This window comes from Ictidomys tridecemlineatus, chromosome 2 (genome assembly GCF_052094955.1).
Source record: "Ictidomys tridecemlineatus isolate mIctTri1 chromosome 2, mIctTri1.hap1, whole genome shotgun sequence".
NCBI classification, from domain to species: Eukaryota; Metazoa; Chordata; class Mammalia; order Rodentia; family Sciuridae; genus Ictidomys; species Ictidomys tridecemlineatus.
The window spans coordinates 218012491-218028977 of record NC_135478.1 but is presented as its reverse complement, the minus strand read 5'-3'; the positions used below and the strand labels follow the sequence as shown (position 1 = coordinate 218028977).

At 38.7% G+C, this 16487-nt stretch overlaps 1 pseudogene; it reads left to right on the top strand.

The window, feature by feature from the left end:
- Nucleotides 1-3399: 3399 nt before the first annotated feature.
- LOC101955017 (T-complex protein 1 subunit delta pseudogene) lies at nucleotides 3400-4651 on the top strand (annotated as a pseudogene).
- The last annotated feature ends 11836 nt before the right edge of the window (nucleotides 4652-16487 follow it).

Below are 16487 nucleotides of genomic sequence, written 5' to 3'. Positions count from 1 at the left end.
TGGCTCTTTTTCGTAATTTCTCAAGACAAATTAAAATTATTTATTTACAAAAATATTGAAGCTGGACAGTGGCACACACTGTAATCCCAGAGGTTTGGGAGGCTGAGGCAGGAAGATTGTGAGTTCAAAGCTAGTCTCAGCAAAAGCAAGGTGCAAAGCAACTCAGTGAGACCCTGTCTCTAAATAAAATATGAAAAAGGACTGGGGACGCAGCTCAGTGGTTGAGTGCCCCTGAGTTTAATCCCTGGTACCAAATATATATATGCACTGGAGGTGTCGCTCAGTGGGTAGAACACTTGTGTAGCATGTGTGAGGCCCTGGGTTCAATCCTCCAGTACCCTCCCAAAAACAATGAAGCTGGAAAGGTGGCATGCACCAGCCTAAGCAACTTAGCAAAACCCTATCTAAAAAGAAAAACATAAAATCAGACAAATAAACAGTGATACATTCAAGAAAACTTAGATAAAACAGAAACAATAAAACCCTAGATATTGAGATAACTGGAAAAACAGTAAAATATTTATGCTAAACTTAAAACAATAAGAAGTTTTTTAAATGTTACAGGCAGCAAAATGAAGAGAGAGGTCATAAAACTGATGTGAGGACTGGCCAAAGAAACTATCCAGACATAATTTTCTAAATCACCTGGAGATGTGGCAATAATACAGATTCATGTTAACCCATTTTGTCCCACCGTCCTGGAAGTGGAACATCTATAAAAACTTAAGTATAGTATGTAATATAATTATATAATGCATAATGTAATATTAAGAAGATAATTATAATGTAGTAATATTAATTAATATACATAAATTCTAGATTATTATCCAGCCTATTTTAATGTACCTTTGTAAATTTTATTAAAATAGTTACAGAACTGAGAAGTCGGGACTTGATGGGTTGAAGTAGAAATTAGAGTTAAGCCAAAGTAGATTCTAAGATCCTTTTTCATTCAATTTAATGTGTTTTCTGAAGAAGAAAAGATTCGTTTATGGGGAGCTTTCTTTATCCCTAGTACGGAAGACCTAATCTCCTCCTAAAATTGTCTCAATAAGAGAATTTAAATTGATGCTCAGTGCAGAATAATCTTCTCAAAAAAGTCACAAAACTATCCATTGGGCCACTGCGGTTAGAATACAAGTAGCATTACTTTTATGCTAAACAGATACTGAAAGTCTTGGAGAGAGCACAGCTTAATCTAAAAAGAACTCCAGGTGGGCACAGTGGTGCACACCTGTAATCCCAGTGACTTGGGAGGCTGAGACAGGAGGATTGCAAGTTCAAAGCCAGCCTCAGCAAAAAGCGAGCCTCTAGGGGCTGGGGTTATAGCTCAATGGTAGAGCACTTTCCTCACACATGTGAGGTACTGAGTGTGTGAGGTACTGGGTTTGATCCTCAGCACCACATAAAAATAAATAAATAAATATATATAAATATATATATATATATATATATATATATATATATATATTTTAAAAAGTGGCTCTAAGCAACTCAATGAGATCCTATCTCTAAAGAAAAATACAAAATACGGCAGTGGTTCCGTGGTTGAGTGCCCCTAAGTTCAATCCCCAGTACAAAAAAAAAAAGAAAGAAAGAAAGAACTCCAGTCTAAGAGTATCCGCAAGACTAGCTAGTGCATTAAGCACCAAACTAGTAATAAACAAGTTAATATAATTATTGAATAAAGAGGTTCATGTGATTCCCATGCAGGGAAAGTAATGAATGCAAGTATGTCAAGATTTTTGGAGCACTTATCACATTTATGCATTGTGCTTCATAGGCCATTTTATTTTGTGCCTGCCAGTGATAAGTGTCCCCATTATACAGGTGAGGAATCTGAGGCTTAGGTCTTGTGTCCAAGATCACACAGCTTCAAGTGTCTAGACTGAGCTTTTAAATTCAATCTGCCAGCTCCAAAGCCCATATCTTTGATCACCATACTCATATGTAGGATTTTTCACAAGCATAGAGAAAAGTTTATAGCAAATAGCATTCACAAAGATCCACAAACAACCATAAAACCTCATGTTGATGATAATGGGCCCGACGTGGCAACCTTACCAATACTTGGTCTTCAAGTTCCCAGTGTCCTTTCATGACCTGATAATGTAGCTCTGATCTCTTAAGTCTCAGAATTATTATAATAATAATTACCATTTGTTGAGTGGTTTACCATTTGCTAGACATTCTACTAAACTTTTCCTACAAGTTAAGAGTTAGCACATAATCCCTACAGCAGCCCAGTGAGATTAAGTATCGTTCCCCCATTTTATATCTGAACTTGAGTTTTGAAATCATGTTCAAAACTCTGGTTATGCATCAGAACCACATGGGAGAAGTTGGAAGATCCCTGTTCCTGGTCCCTTTACAAGCCAATCACAGTTGGGCAGGGAGGGAGAAATATCACAGGCACTGGTATTTTTAAAAAGCTCCTTAAGAGGCTCTGATGTGCAGCCAAGGTTAGGAAACATGGCTGTAAAGCAGTATTTCTCAAACATAAGTATTCCTCAGTATCATCTTGATGGCTTGTTAAACACAGATGACTGGGCCGCCCAGGGTGTTTTTTTAAATTTTATTTTGTTTTATTTTTGGTGGGGCTCAATAATTTGCATAGGAATGGGTTCTCAAGGGTTGTTGATGCTGTAGATCTGGGGACCATACTTTGAGAACTGGTTTAAAGTAACTTGACCAAAATCCCCAGCAAATAAATTACTGTAAAATTTCTAGCCACCCTGTAGCCTCTTCCTAACCAGGAAGGAGCAAGTCTTTAAAACCTGACAGCAAATTACAAGATGTCATGCTTAGGATTAATATGAAAAAGTTTATGAAACTAGTGAGTGTTAGGAAATTTGAACAGACATAACATATACAGGAAAAGGAAGATTAAATATTATAAAAATAACTGTATCCCCGAGCAGGGTGCCCATTCAAGCTGCTTGCTGCTGTGAGGAAGGCACCCATCTGCTCCTGCAACATCCCCATAGCCAAAGCTGTTGCTGATGCTATTAGAATAAGCCTTGGACTACAAGGAATTGATAAAATTATTCAAGATGCAAAGGTGATTGTGATCATTATAAATGATGGTGCCACAATTCTGAAACAAATGCAAGCATCACATCTAGCAGACAGTATGCTGGTGAGCTGCAGAAGGTGTGATATACAGAAGCTGGAGATGGGGGCTAAGGATGTAGCTCAGTGGAACAACCTACCTGGCACACGTACAGCCCCATGTTCAATCCCTAGTGCCAAAAAGAAGCAGCAGCAGCAGCAGCAGGAGATAGTACCATATGAGTGGTCATTACTTCTGGCTCTCTCTAAAGATTCCCTACTTAGCTGCTTCTGAAAGGGAGAAAGGCATTTTTCTGGAGCTGGGTATATAGCTCAGCAGTAGAGCACATGGTTAGCGTGCCTAAGGCCCTCGGTTCAATCTCTAGCATTAAAAAAGAAAGAAAGAAAACAAAAAGGAAGGAAGGGATTCATCTAAGCATTATTTCCAAGTCATCCCAGGAGGCTTTGGAAAAGAGTAAAGAAATCTTGGCTAACACATCTTGACCTGTGGAACTGAGTGAAGTAGTGCAACTTCATAAAACTCAAAGGCTGGCATTCAGAACTCAAGTCAAGTTCTTCTAGTGAGTATAAACGCAGCGATGAAAGTGACTAACCAGCAATTGCTACTAGTATGGATATGAGAAGTACTAAAAAAAAAGCAATAAAGTTGGTGGGACAATTAATGACTTAAGTTGGTGAAATGGGTGGTTGACACACAAAACGTGGCAACTTCTGCCATAACAGGAGTTGAAAAGGCTCATATTGGGCATATTCCATTTTATCAGCTCTCAAAACAGATGTGGATAATCAACTAACAGTTTCTCACTGCTTCTGGATGGCTCAAGAGCTGCGAGAGAAGAGAGCCTAAAATTGGTGTGGCAAGTTTAAAAGATGGGAACTAATGTCCTTCTCATACAGAAGGACTCTAAGAGATGCTCTTAGTGATCTTACATTACCCTTGCTGAACAAAGGGAGATGATGGTAATTTAAGGATACTGAGAAAGAAGACATGGAATGCACTTGTAAAATAACTGGAACCAAGCCTGTCACTTATATTGACCAATTCATGCTGGCATGCTGTGTTCTGCTGCACGGCGGAAGAGGTCAATTTAAATGGTTCTAGCAGACTGATCCAGATTACAGGCTGTGCCAGCCCTGGAAAAAGTCATAATTATTCACGTTCTAACACATTTTTATTGAAGAACTGAGCCCTCCATTCATGGTGTCCTATGTGTTATGTGCCATTTGGTGAAGAGACACCTTATTGCAGGAGGTAATGCTCCAGAAAAAAAAAAGGTGACCCTTTGCTTAACTGAATATCTGTGGGCACTGACTGGTTTGGGATCCTACTGTGTTCCTGTCTTTTAGATGCTATGCAGGTCATTCCATCTACACTAGCTGAAATTGCTGGCCTGCCTCCCATTACCACGGTAACAAAACTAAAAAATCAGCACACCCAACCGGGAGGAAACTACTGCATTAATATCTAAAAGGTAGTATTTCCAACATTTTAGAGAAACTGGCTTTTGTTGATGTCAGTCAGGGGAGCAAGCACTCCAACACTGAGCTATACCCCCAGCCCTCAGTGCTTTGGCCCTAGCAAATGAACCTGGAACATTCTGAAAACTGATGGTGTAGTAACCACTTGATAATCTGGATAATACTTGCTGGCCAGCACTATTATGCAATCTAATGGTGTGATTGAAGCAGAATAAGATTCCTTGTTTGGAAGGTTGTTTCCTCTACAATTCCTGAGTGTAGTTTTTTTTTTGGGGGGGGGCATGGGAGTACTGGGGATTGAACTCATGGGCACTCGACTACTAAGCCACATCGCCAGCCCTATTTTATATTTTATTTAGAGACAAAAATCGCTAAGCTAGTTGCTTAGCGCCTTGTTTTTTTGCTGAGGCTGGCTTTGAACTCACTATCCTCCTGTTTCAGCCTCCAGAGCCACTGGGATTACAGGTATGTGTCACCACGCCCGGCCCTTAAAGTGTAGTTTTTTAGGTACCATTTGCTTGAAATTTTATTTCCATGATTAATTCAATGTATTAATAAAAATATTTTAAAGATAATGTTTAAATTTAATTTATATCATTTATTTGATAATTCTATCAATATTTCAATAGACATTCTTAGAGTGTGATAAAATCATTTAAATTTTCAAAATCCATTTGGAAGAATAAATATGAAAGAACACAAGAGAAATTCTAGAATCCAAGAATAGTGTGGGGCCCATATCAGACCTGAAAATATAATAAAATTAAAATTGATTTTCAAAATACTGACAATCAGTGGTCTTGAAGAGAGATTTGTATACTCATGTTCATAGTAGTGTTATTCACAAATAAATAAAAGGTTGAAGCAACCCAAGTGCTCGATGATGGATAAATAAATAGGTAAAATGTGGTACAAATATACAATGGAATATTATTCAATCTTTAAAAAGAAAGAAATTCTGACATACTCTCCAATATGGATGAACCTTGAAGACATTATAAAAAGAGAAATAAGTCCATCACAAAAAGGAAAATACTTTATGATTTCATTTATATGAAGTACCTAAAGTCCTCAAATTCATAGACAAAATGTAGAATGGTAGCAGGGCTCTGTGGCATTCATCTGTAATCCACAGCTCAGGAGGCTGAGACAGGAGGATCCAAGTTCAAAGCCAGCCTCAGCAACTTAGTGCTGGGTGCACTTGGATCCCAAAGTACCAATAGGTTGAAAATAAAAAGACGGAATAAGAAATTCCATACAAAGAGTAACTAAAAGAATGTGACCCTGCTGCCTAGAACTGGACTGAGTGGATATCACTGAAGTTCTGTTGAATGAGTGTAATATCCAAATGACTTGAATCAGAGAATGAATGATGTGCATTTTGTCTCGTATATTAGAAAGAAGAAAGCAAGAATAAAAAGAGGGGAGTCGAGGGAATGATAAAGAAATATGAATGAAAATTTACCTGAGTTGACAATAGGATTAGTAAAACTGAAAAATTGTTTGCAGCAGTGCATTTGGTGTCATCTTACTCAAAATTAATCTAGTGCTGGGTGCAGTGGCACATGTCTATCATCCTAGCGACCCGAAAGGCTAAGGCAGGAGGATGAAGGCAAGTTCAAGGCCAGCCTGGGCAACTTCACAATAGCCTGTCTCAAAATAAAATTTAAAAGAAATAGGGATACAGCTCAGTGGTAGAATACTTGCCTGGCACGTGTGAGGCTCTGGGTTCAATGCCTGGTACCAATTAATTAATTAATCTAAAAGAACCTGGCAACTTGTATATATACTAAGCCATTTAATAACATCCATACCCCTTGATCCCAAAATACAACTTAGCTCAAGATCTTGATTTCTAAAAACAATTCTCCAACAAAAGCAATCATGTCTCCTTGAACAACCAGTGGGTTCCAAGGCTGAAACAGGAAAGACAACAAGTTATGCCAGAAAACAAGGAAGACCCCCTCCCCTCAGAAGAGGATGGAGGACTTATTGAAAGGGCACAAGGGCCAACCTGAAAGAGTTCCTAACTTGAGCAACAACATTTTAAAAAGATAATATTTTATTAAGCATGGTACTGTATTAAAATAGTACTAGATTAAAGTCCAGTGATTAAAATAAATAGTATTGGGACTCTAGTGTATAAATAAATAAATTGGGGAGAAGGGAAAACGTTACAGAAGAATTCTAACTTATAATGTAAAGATTGAGAGAAATAGAAAATAACCATCAGAACATCACAGTAATAATTGCTACTGGAGGCTAACATTGGTGGACAAAAGTATAAGAAAGCCAGAATATTTGTAGGCTCTCAGAATATCTTCCCCAAATAAACATTATTAGCAAAGAAAAAAAAAGTTACAACTTCATAGTGGAAAAACCAAGCAGACATCACCTTAAGCAACAATTCAAGAGGTGCTAATAAGGTAAAGATAAATGTGGGTTACTTTGGTGATTATTCTACTCATGCATTTGCCCCTCACCTCCTAGAAATTCCCTGAATCTTGAGAGAAAATTTTTTTTGGATTATTATTTTCAGGATAGTGCAGACCCTGCCTTGCCTGGTTTTCACTGCCATTTCCGCAGACCACACATCTCAAAAGGCTGAGCTAACTTTCCCGGACTCCCACCTCCTGGTGTGTTATCTCACTCCCATAGCCCTGATGGCTGGGGCCCTTTTTAACTCCTGACTTTCTAGTATGGCTCTTCAACCCATAAGACTAAGAGCTGGCTTGGCTCTTATTTTCTTGTAAGGTGTCCCTTCGTCCTAAGAAATACCGTTTTTCATGGAGATACCTGACTGGGTCACCATGAGCATGATTTGTCTGATCCACGAGATATTTTTAGAAACTATAGGTTTGATAACAATATTTAAAATCAAGGAATCTTACATAAAATCCAGCTACCTAGCTTCTATTTTAAAAAGAAGAAACAGAAGTCATGGGAACCCTGAGTCTACACAGCTGCCCTCTGGAGGGAATTCGAGCTGTCCAGTTCTTCCAGGACAGAGAAACCAGTGGCCACCTCTGTTTTTGATTGGGCTCTTTCCCTGTCTACTTCTCTCATTTCTGTCAACTTCTAGGCTTTCCTGTAGACTTTCTAGTCTTTAGCCTTATCTCAGGACTCCACTGAAACATGACCAGGTGACAGTCCAGGCCTGAGGTGACAGGTGTCTGTCCCTGATCTACTTGTTGTCAAAGGAGCAGGCTCATGAGGGATGCTACTGTGAAGCCCTCAATACATCCAAGTTTCAGTTCCCACAATCCCTAATGTCAGAAACTGAGAAAAGATAGGAAAATGTGTCCTGAGAAGGGACAGCAGATCTGGATGTTTTCTGCTCTGTCCTGAGCTCTTCTTCTCTAAGCAGTTAGACATCTCATTTCCTCTTCTTTGTTCTCCAGCATTTTGTGACAGTGAGGTAAAAAATATGACAATAGGGGCTGGGGCTGTAGCTCAGTGGTAGAGCACTTGCCTAGCATGTGTGAGACACTGGGTTCCATCCTCAGCACCACACAAAAATAAATAAATAAAGGCATTCTGTCCATATACAACCACAAAAAAAAATAAAATATAAATAAGACAATAGGATCCAGTGGACTTTTTATGGAGAAAATGGACATGTGGGAGGACTGGGATCGAGGTGAGAGGACTGTGTGTCTCAGGACAGATGGCTGTCAGGGAACAGAAGCTTGTGGACGTCCTGTCTGGTGGTGTGACTGTACATCTTACCTGCTCTGGTAGTAAATACAGGTCAGATTGCTGGCTGTGGAGCACAGGTTCCAACTAAGGAAGTCATATAGATTCTGCACAGCGACAGCAGAACCCAGCCAGGTAGGTGGGTGGCCACCCGACACAGGGAACTGGTCTGACAAGTAGTGCACCCTAAATGAGTAAACAGGGGCTAGGTCAGTCCGGGTCTCCAGCCCAACTTGACAGGTCAGCCAGGGAAAATTCAGTGGGACAGACTCAGGGAGAGTGAGGCCCTCAGGCATCAGAGTGTCCCCCAGAAGTCACTATGTGGAAGGGAGCCCCCAAATGAACCAGGGCTCTGCTACTGCAGAGCAAAGGGCAGTGCACTTGCTGTCAATCACAGGCAGTTACATTCTGGGTGGAGAGGCGAGATGGAGTGGAAAAAGGGAAGATGGGGGCTGGGGATTTAGCTCAGTTGGTAGAGTGCTTGCCTTGCATGCACAAGGCCCTGGGTTCAATTCCCATCACCACCACCAGAAAAAAAAGGGGGTATATAGCTCAGTGGTGGAGCGCCTACCTAGCACGTGCAAGGCGCTGGGTTCAATCCTAAGCACCATATAAAAATAAATAAATAAAATGAAGGCCCGTGAACAACTACAACTAAAATGTATTTAAAAAAATAAGAAGCAGTCCACTGTGGAGAGCAGGCTGAGTTACTGCATTTTGTAAAGCAAAATACAACTTTATAAAATGCTTTTTTTAAAAAAAATGTTTTTTAGTTGTAGATGGACACAATACCTTTATTTTATTTATTATTTTTACATAGTGCTGAGGATTCAACCCAGTTCCTCACATATGCCAGGCAAGTGCTCATCACTGAGCTACAACTTCAATGCTTTTTTGAATGCAAGTACCTAAGTAGAATGACTATACCTTCTTTGTATAAGTAAACAATATGCCCAGGACAACCATAAAGCACAAATAGATGAATCATTTGTTCATGCCAACTTATAAAACTAAATCAGGAGCACCCAGACACTTGGCATCCCAAATCATATCAGAGACACCAGACACAGGAGCCTAAGACTCATAAAAGAAGGAGTTCCCCAAGAATGGACAACATAGCACTCTGACCCCACCACCTAAGCAGCTCAGTGCAGCTTCTCCTGCACAACCTATTCCAAGAGGACACCTCAAGTTGACACTCCAAGTTAATATTCTGAAGCCACTCACTGTCTGGACTCTTTGCCTTGATGATTCTGTGAAATTGGTTCTTTAAAACCCTTATTTGATCACCTACTGTGACTATGACTCTGCATCATATCTGCTCTCTGTCTGTGCTCTGGGCACAGGAGCCTGTAATTCTTCAGCCATCTTTAACTCTTTTTTAGTCTTTTTTAATATATATATATATATATCAGAAATTCACATATGCTTCTAATATATATGATATATTGTGTGAAACACATGTGACTTGAATATTATAAATATTATAAATCAAGATTGGAATGGAATAAAAGAATTTGTGATTTCCTAGCTTATGGCTATCGGGTGTTACAGTGGTGTAGTTTGGGAATTTATTGTTATTCAATGAATTCTGACACTACGGAAAGACACAAACGTGTTTTTCCATGTCAATAACATAGCCCACTAATGACATAAACCTATTTTGTCAAAGTTGAGGCTATCTATTCTGTGTTTTCCTTTCTCTGGACTTCTTCTCTTCATTGTGCTTAGTTCTTGGTGGGAATAAAAGCATGACTTCCTTCTGGCAAAAGACCTACACTGATTCTTTTTTCAAAGTACCCAATCAGTGTGTATCCAAAAAAGAGCAGAACACCCTGAGGATGGGCTCAACCACCTCCATCAGCATCACTGCCAGGGTCTTCTCTGAGTCAGCCAGCTAAGATGCAGCCCAGGAGTCTACATTCCCAATGAGTTCTTCCAGATGATGAGTGCGTACTCCAAAGCATAAGAATCCCTGTTTTTGAAATTCTAGTGGAACCACAACTAAGAAAGAAACCTCAGTTCCAAGGAGCTTCCTTAGTGAGCCACAAGACATAGGTGTCCAGATAGATGCCCTGGGTTCTGACCTTGTGCTGGGAACATATCAAAAGTGTCTTGAATTCACTTTGCATTGGGATGTCCTCATTACCTTGTCTCCTTCAGCCTCTGATTTTATCATTCTCTCCAACAAGCTCAAACATCTGTCTGATTTTATTCTTGGTGAGTCCTTGATGTTAACAATTGCTTATCATTCTAGAATGATCTCACCTCTGCAATGGTCTCTGTGTGGGTCATGTTTAGCATCCAACCCCTGGTGCTAAATTCCAGCCATGTGGTCTGCTCCAGATCATCTGTGGAAGGCGTAAACTTCATTAGGGAAAGGAAGGCATGAGCAAAACTACCTTTCTTGTGAAAATAATCACTTGATCTTTCTTTCTCCTTCATTAGTCTTATGAAGTCTCTCCACTACATTTCACAAACAGCAGGGAAGATGAAAGTGAAGGAGAGCTTATCGATCTCATTTGGAGATCACAATTTGCCTCTAGCATAGCAAGAGCCTTCCAGCTTTTCCCTGACCGCAGGTTCTGATTGCCACATCCACAAACCCACTGGCGCCAGAGCCCCAAGAAAGGAGGGCAGGGTAACAAGGAGAGGCATGGAAAACTAGAATAAGTGGAAATTAGTCCAGACTAATTATCAACTGTGACCACCTCGAAATGTCATTTATTGTCAAATGTTCTGCAAAGAACAAATATAACTCCTATGATAAGAATAAGTTATTTTTAGAAAGAACAACGTCATTAATTCAAATCAGGCCATCCCAGGTTGTGTAGCTATTTTCTCAATAAAATTTAAATACCTGAGAAAGTATCATCAAAATAACTCAAAATGGTGATCTGGGTTATGTTTCATTTTCTTTTTTTTTAATTTAATTTTTTAAATTTTTTAGTTATATAGGTGAACACAATATCTTTATTTTTTTTAACGTGATATTGAGGATTGAACCCAGTGTCTCATGCATGGTAGGCAAGTGCTCTACCTCTGAGCCACAACCCCAGCCCTGGGTTCTGTTTTCTTAAGTATTATTATTCACAAAGACCTCCTACCAGTTTAAAAACATATGACAATCCAATGTGTCCTTCTTTCCTTCCACTTCCCACCACTGCCCCCAGACTAAGGATTTCAGCACTGCCCAGCTATCTGGATCCAGGAACTGATCTAGCCAGTCTAAACCTTTCCCTTACCTTCCTTACAGTGCCAGCCCCTGTGTTACCTGGGCAGGTGACCTACAGGATGAGTCACTCTCTATTTACATCCCTGGCTGGTTCAGGTACAAAGAATCTGAAATGCTATAGTCTCAAAAAGCCTTCAAATACTTTTAATTAATTTGCTCACAGCAAAAGGCAAAGGTGTGCTCTCCATCTTTCTCTTAATCCTGCCAGCTAGCAGGCCCCGCTGAAATAACAGTTTAATAATAACTAACTGTGCTTACAGCCTTTCTACTCCAAGTGTGGTCTGTGAAGCCCTTGGGAGCTTGTTGGAAAGACAGGCCTTCAGAATCAGAATCCACATGGTAAGAAGACTCTAAGATGGTTTATATGCATATAAAAATGTGAGACCTAATGGCCTAGGATTTTTACCAACCTTCAGAGTTCTCAGAGGTCACAAGTGTACCAGGGATCCAAATGCTGTCTTTCTGGCTTCACTCGTGCAATTCAGGATTCTCTCTACCTGTAAAGGTCTTCCGTTATGTCTTATCAACCTAGCCAACATCTACTCATCCTTCCATGCCCAGCCCAAAGATCATATCCCCATCAAAACATTGCTGGTACCCTGCATCAAAATTAATTATTCTCTCTTCTCTCTCTTAACATTTTACATCCATATCCCAATAATTTAGAGTCAAAGAACAAACATTTTGCCACCTGAAGATTTTCACACTTTAATCTTCCATCCTTTAAAAACCATTATATTTTATACATTTTTAATTGACACATAAAATTTTATATATTATGGAGTATCACATGATGTCTTGATTGATACATGTTATACATTATTTAATGTTCAAATCAAAGTCAGGTCATTTATTTATTTTTATATTTTGAGATGGGATTTGCTGTGTTGTCCAGGCTAGTATTAAACTCCTGAGCTCAAGTAATCCTCCTGCCTCAATTTCCCAAGTGCTGGGACTACAGGTGTGCACCACTGCACCCAGTTTCAGCGTGCCTGGAAACAATCCCTATTGTTTTTTTCCGTTGGCCTGGAAACAATCCCTAAGCCTTTTCATTGGGGAAACCACTTCTGCCCCTGCCCTTGAACACACTCCCCTCTCCCAAAGCACAACAAATTCCCTGCAGATGAAAAGCTGGCTGACAGAGCCGATATTTTTAGGGAAGACGATGGGGTGGCATAATAAGAAAAATTATCATTACATTTATTCATTTATGTTAAGCCTTTCTTCATAGCTTCAATATTTTCTTGCAGATATATAAGTTGATTTTATTGAATCAGTTGTGAATAAAAGACAAGAAAACAGCAAAGAGAAGCAAGTAAAAGAGAAGATAAGTAGTGATCCAAGAGTCACAATAATTAATAGCTGTATTCTTAAACACATCAGAAAGCATGCAAGTAATTAAGGGCACTTAACAGGGTTGTCATAAACCCCCAGGTTAACAATGAACTCTTGAGAGACTGGAGTCATGTATCAGCTTGCATGAGAGAACACCTCCAGCAATGCTCTCATTAATACACAAGGGTGGCAACCACGGCTCTGTGCTGGTCAGCAGTGCACAGCTGTAAGCAGATCGTGGGCCACATGAATCATTCGAATGGCCCACAGATTGGTCTTAGCCATCATTCACATACTCTGTACATATAGTTCTGGCACTGATAATGAAGAAGCTATTTAGGTAAACTTTTGCCTTCTTAAGTGGTCCTTGCCATATTAATCAGTAGATTAACTGTGAATATCCTCTGACTCAGGAATTCCATGTCTAAACCACAGAAATACTTGCAAAAACACAAAAATGTCAATCACTGGGAGATTTTTAATAGAAAAAGGAAATAAAAATTTACATGTTCATCAAAAGGAAAATTACTAAATAGATTGTACTACATCTACACTCTGGATATAATATGCAAAGCTTAAAAATTAAGTACATGTATATATGTACTGATGTAAGAAAATATCAATAATACAGAATTTAAAAAGTTAGGTAGCAGGATATTTTATTGCAGTAGTTAAGTATGAACCTACTAAAAATTACATGTAGAAATACACAGAGAGATACAAACATATGCATATAATTGTATATGCATAGTAAAAATTTAGAAGGCTACTCGCTAAACTGTTCAATGTGATATTTAAGGAAAGAGAGCAAAAGAATTAGAAATCATTTTCCATTTTACAAAAGGTACACTTTTATATTAAGTTTTGTAAATTTTTATTGTGACAAAATGTCAGATTTACACTACGTTGCAAAAATAGTATAATTTTTTTATATTCCCCACCCCAGCCAGACTCCCAGATATTAAAATTTCTCCCCCACCTCCTTTCTCTTGAATATCTCTCTCCTTGTGTGTGTTGGGAGGATATGTGTGTAAATTTTAAAAACTGAGAGTGAGCTGCAGATGTGACTCCCCATTACCTTTGGGTACTTCAGCATGCATTCTCTAAATAAAAAGACACTCTTTTACATAACCATGACATGTTTACCAAAATTAGGATATGCATGAAATTTACATTGATAAAATACTATTAGCTAAAAACCACATTTAACCCAGACAAGATGCAGCATACCTATAATCCCAGCTACTTGAAAGGCTGAGGTAGGAGGACCCCAAGTTCAAAGCCAGCCTCAACTACTTAGCAAGACCCTATCTCAAAAATTAATTAATTAATTAAAAGGGCTGCAGGGGTAGCTCAGTGGTAGAGTAGCCCTGGGAGTTCAATCCCCAGCACCACAAGACAAATTAAATTGTACCAACTGCCCCAATAATGACTTTTATAAGAAAAGAAAATCCCAGGGGTTGAGGTTATGGCTCCGCGTAGAGCACTTGCCTAAGACATGCGAGGCCCTATGTTTGATCCTCAGCACCACATAAAAATAAATAAAATTTAAAAAGTGTTGTGTCCAACTATAACTAAAAATAAAAGTATAAAAAAAAATAAAGAAAATCTCAGATAATGAACTGGATTCAGGTGTCATATCTCTTCAGTCTCCTTATGTTAGAAAAAAATTTCTCAGTTTTTCATTATTTTGGGGGACCTTGGCATTTCTGATCAAAACAGCTGAGTTATTCTAAAAATTGGGTTTGTCAGTCATATTATCAGTTTGGGCAGCAATATCTGTGAAGTGATGATTCGTTCTTACTGCTTCTGAACAGGAGATGCATCTCATTTTGTATATATGTAAAGCACTTGGAACTGTGCGTGGCATACAGTAAGTGTAATATTTGCTCTCATTACTAATATTATTTCCCTACCATTAACAATGAAGTAGAAAGGAGCTAGGCACAATGGTTAATGCCCGTAATCCCAGCAGCTTGGGAAGCTGAGACAGTTGAATCACAAGTTCAAGGCCAGCCTCAGAAACTTAGTGAGGCCCTAAGCAACTCAGTGAGACCCTGTCTCAAAATAAAAATTTTTAAAAAGGCTGGAGCTATAGCTCAGTGAAAATTGCCCCTGGGTTGAATTCTAGTCAAAAAGAGGTAGAAAAAGTATGATCTTAGAAATATTACAAAATGTTAATAGTGTCTACTTTGTCCCTGATGATACCATCATAAGTAATTTTAATATTCTTCATGCTTCTTTGTGTTTTCTAATTTTTCTGTAATCATCATGCATTACTTAACTAAAATTGTTTTAAAGACTAATAAATAAGGGCTATGAATCAACTGAAAAAGTGGATTTTTTCTTTTCCAGGACATAGAGGCAAAAATCAAATTGTCAGTGACTCCGGACCCAGATTCAATGGCAATGACTTGGTGATTAATAGATTATAATTAATCGATTAAATTAATAGATTATAATTACTTTACATATTTAGTTACTGCCTTGATTAAATATAAATTTCAGAGGCCTATTTGGGACTATAACATTTATTGTCACTTTCCAACTGAAATTTTATGTGTTTTAAACAGTATTTACTTTTTAAAATATCTATTTTATTTACTTATATATGGTGCTGAGAAGTGAACCCAGTACCTCACACATGCTAGGAGGCAACATCTCTGCCGCTTAGCCACAACCTCAGCTCAAATTTTATGTTTTTCCTGTAATTAGGCTATGTACCACCAGGTGGCAGTAGTGCCTCAATCACAGCTGGTTTATCTGCCTAATAAGAATTTTACTGCAAGAGGGTGTTCTAGGGGCAGGGAGTGTGGTTCCAGAAAAGTTGAAATTATTTCTTTTTAAAAAACACTGCGGTTCTGGAGGCATAGATCAGTGGTAGAGCACTTCCCTAGCATGTGTGAGGTACTGGATTTGATCCACAGCATTGGAGGGTTGGGGAGTGGTTACACATGTTTTTATTCTTCACAATAAATTATTTTTATTAAAATGTTTGAATTTAATTGAATATGGTAGTTATGTCTTCTTTTTTTTAAAAAAAAGAAAACAGAAAAAAAAATATAAAGGCCACAAAAAGAAATAACTTCGTAAAGTCTTAGTGATGCCAGTTGGGCCATTAAAGCTTCTTAAAGGCATAGCACTTCTTTGTCTTCCTAGTATTCTACAGCTAAGAGGTTCTGGGCTTCTTCTCATGGCCCTCTTGATTTGCCATTTTCATATGATTACAGAAAGGAAGAAATGCTATGCTTATTAGTCTCCTCCTACTTGCAGGATTTTTTAAAAATCCAAGTTTTAAAGCCCCAGAGCTTAGCTATTTAGCTAAAGCCCCCATGTTACAACTGACAAAACTGGCATATCAAGAGCTAGATGTTTTGCCCAAAATTCCTTGAAGAAGCAGAACTAGACCCAAGTTATGTAGGACTCTTGACAAACATGCTCAAACAGGCACACATGTCAACTTGTGAAATTCGTGGTCACTTCATCAGACCAGGCTCACAAAGCCAGCTCTTTACAAGTGGTTCCTCTTAGTCACGAGGCTTGCAGTTCAGACAGGTTAAAGAACAAAGCCTACTGAGTAGCCGTGAGACCAGTCAATTAGGGTTTTTCCAAAGGAGCATGATTACAGGGATAAATATGTTATATTTTCAACTAAAAAACAAATGTGCTT